The 3,677-nt window shown below is 46.2% G+C and overlaps 1 non-coding gene across 1 annotated transcript; it reads right to left on the reverse strand.

Moving 5' to 3' along the window:
• Window positions 1-3,136: 3,136 nt before the first annotated feature.
• TRNAI-GAU lies at window positions 3,137-3,208 on the reverse strand. The gene has a single exon. It is a non-coding gene; the product is annotated as a tRNA-Ile (tRNA).
• Between the last annotated feature and the right edge of the window lie 469 nt (window positions 3,209-3,677).

A 3,677-nucleotide genomic window follows, 5' to 3' on the forward strand; every position in this document is an offset into this window, starting at 1 on the left:
GGCCGCTTTGTCACATCACTTCATTTTAACATAGAGTTTCTATTGATTGCTAGAGCTACCTATATCACTTTTTTAAAAAACTGGAAGTGATGTGGAGCCATAGCTGGCATTGCAGGGGGGTGTATCCCACTGGTGGCCACCATGTCCAGTTAGCTGAGATCCTTCCAGTGGAGGTGGAAGGGACTGAGCCTAGGCCTTCTATGGACAAATTCCATGCTTTGTCACAGGGCTACAGCACTTTCTCAGTTATACCAACATGTACATTATTTAGTTCCAGCCTTTTGCTTCTCCAGTTCCATCTCTCTCAAAATACCCCTGTGAAGAAATGCATTTTTTTTCCTTGCAGGTTTAAGAACATAAGAGAAGCCAATGATGGATCAGGCCAATGGCCCATCCAGTCCAACACTCTGTCACACAGTGGCCAAAAATACCAGGTGCCATCAGGAGGTACAGCAATGGGAAATAACATAAGTACGTTCTTTCACATGTGGTGGCGGTGCGAGAAGATTTATAAATTTTGGAAAGATATTAAACAGCTAATATTAGAGATTATGGATATAGATCTACATCTGTTACCAGAAATTTATTTGCTAATTATAATACCAAATGGGTTTGGGTGTGATGATACATGTATTTTGTCATATATCCTTACTGCAGCCAGAATTCTTGTTGCTAAATGTTGGAAGGCAGAGAAATTACCCACTAGAGAAGAGTTGGTTACTAAAATATCTGAACATGCAGAAATGGATAAATTGAGTATGATACTTTCAGGAAAAGATGGAAAAGCTTTTCAAAAAAGATGGTATAGAGTTAACAAATGGTTTGGAAAGAATGTTTAACGTAAACTCCAATAAAATACTTATGTACTGTATTTTTGTTTTTGCTTTTGTAACATAAAAACCTACAAATAAATTCAATAAGAAAAGGAGGTCCAGGAATGGGGCCAGGACTTTGTCATAGAATCATAGAATGTTAGAGTTGGAAGGGATCTTGCACTCTGCAGGAAAATAGCCGAAAGATAGCCCTACATACCTACAACATACCGAAAGATGGTCGTCCAGCCTTCGCTTGAAAACGTCCAGCGAAGGAACATCCACCACCTCCCGAGGCAGACAGTTCCACTGCTCAACCACTCTTACAGTTAGGAAGTTTCTCCTGATATTTAGCTGGTAACGACTCCCTTGTAATTTTCACCCATTAGATCTAGTCTTGCAATTCGGAGCAAGAGAGAATAGATCTTCTCCATCTTCTACATGACAGCCCTTCAAATACTTGAAGACTGCAATCATGTCCCCTCTAAGCCTTCTCTTTCCCAGGCTAAACACACCCAACTCTTTCAGCCTTTCCTCATAAGACTTGGATTCCAAGTCTTAGAAGCCCTCCCACTGTTGCCCCCCCCAAAAAACACCAAGAATACAGAGCATCACTTGCCCCAGACTGAGAGTTCCTATCTATACCTTGTGGCTAATAGCCACTGATGGACCTCTCCTCCATATGTTTATCGAATTCCCTCTTGAAGCCATCCATGCTTTTAGCCACCGCCACCACCTCCTGTGGCAGTGAGTTCCACGTGTTAATCACTCTTTGGGTGAAGAAGTACTTCCTTTTATCCGTTCTAACCTGACTGCTCAGCAATTTCATGGAGTGCCCACGAGTGCAGAATGCAGCGACCAGGCTGCTGATGGGCCTCCCCAGGTGGGAGCACAATCAGCCTGTGCTTAACACACTGCACTGGCTGCCAATAGCATACCGAATCCGCTTCAAGGTGCTGGTTCTTACCTTTAAAGCCCTATATGGCCAGGGTCCAACATACCTACGGGACCGTCTTTCCCCGTATATACCCCAGAGAGCACTATGGTCTGGGTCTCAAAATCAGTTGACCCTCCCTGGCCTGAGGGAGGCCACAGAACTTTTCAGGCAGGCATTCCGATAGGAGCGACGTTCTACCAGCAGCCCCCTGTGCGAACTCCAATCCTAGACGACCTAATGCGGCGGTACCGCCGAATGTGTCCCTAAATTGCGCTTTAGTTTTATCGCCGTCTAATGAATGTTTTATATTGATTGGTTGTGTTTTAACTGATGTTTTATATTTTTATACTTACGGTGAATGTATACTGCTTGTCAGTTCGTGGAAGCCGCCCTGAACCTGCCTGGCGGGGAGGGCGGGGTAAAAGTTAAATAAATAAATGTTGTGAGAAAGGGAGAAAAGTACCTCTTTCTCTACTTGCTCTATCTCACGCATAATCTTACAAACCTCGATCATGTCACCCCCAGCCATCATTTCTCCAAGCTAAAGAGCCCCAAGTGCTTTAACCTTTCTTCCTAGAGAAAGTGTTCCAAGCCTTTGATCGTTCTAGTTGCCCTTCTCTGCACTTTTCCCAATGCTATAATATCCTTTCTGAGGTGGGGTGACCAGAACTGTACACAGTACTCCAAATGAGGTTGTGTTTGGGGGTTGTTCCTCCCAGCCCAGGCTAGCCCGGTCTCGTAAGATCTCGGAATCTAAACAGCGTCAGTCCTGGCTAGGATTTAGAAGGGCACGTGGTGCAGAGGCAGGCGATTGCAAACCACCTCTGAAACATCTCTTGGCTTAAAAACAAGTCTAGCTCACCACCTAAAAAGGTAAGGGTTCCCTTGCTCGAAAGCCAGTCGAATCCGACTCTAGGGTTGCGGTGCTCATCTCCGTTTCCAAGCCGAAGAGCCAGCGCTGTCCGAAGACGTTTCCGTGGTCATGTGGCCGGCATGACTAAACACCAAGGTGCACGGAACACTGTTACCTAGGGGTTGCCCATGGTCACTCAGCAGCTGCATGTGGAGGAAGAGTGGGGAATCAAACTTGGTTCTCCAAGATTAGAGTCTGCACTCCTAACTGCTACACCAAACTGGCTCTCAGGAGTATGAAGTATGTTCTCCACATGCACCACACTGCACCAACTGGGGAACACTTGAAAGTCTTATGGCAATTACGCATGAGAGAGAGTAGGGACTCTGGCCCATGTCTACACACAATGTGTGAACACATATGAATCTGTCTTAAACTGAATTAGACCCTTGGTCTATCAAGGTCAGTATTGTCTACTCACAGTGGCTCTCCAGGATGAGGTCTTTCCCCTCACTACTGCCAGGGCCTCTTAACTGGAGATGCTGGGGATTGAACCTGGGACCTTCTGCATATCAAGCAGATGCTCTACCACTGAGCTACAGCCCCACTTCATGGCCCTCTAGAGTCTCAGGCAGAGGTCTTTCACATCACCTGCCACCTGATCCTTTTAATGGGAGATGTTGGGGATTGAACCTGGGACCTTCTGCGTGCCAAGCAGAGGCTCTTCCACCGAGCCACAGGTCTCCTTGTGGTAGACAAGAAGAAGTTGTTTTTTTACTCTGCTTTTCTCTTCCTTAAGGAGTCTCAAAGTGGCTTACAATCTCCTTCCACCCCCCTCTCCTCACAACAGGCACTGTGACAGGCCCAAGATCACCCAGCAGGCTTCATGTGGAGAACTGGGGAATCGACCCTGGTTATCCAAATTTGAGTCCGCTTCTCTCGACCACTACAACACGTTGGCATGACATGGTAGACAAGACCTCTTTGTGGTAGACATGGAAGACTAGAGGCCTGAGCAGTTCCTTACATAAAATGGTGCTCCTCCTCACAAAACTTTCATGTCAGGCTACCGTAG

This window comes from Gekko japonicus, unplaced genomic scaffold (genome assembly GCF_001447785.1).
Source record: "Gekko japonicus isolate JY-2015 unplaced genomic scaffold, Gekko_japonicus_V1.1 scaffold2252, whole genome shotgun sequence".
Taxonomy (NCBI): domain Eukaryota; kingdom Metazoa; phylum Chordata; class Lepidosauria; order Squamata; family Gekkonidae; genus Gekko; species Gekko japonicus.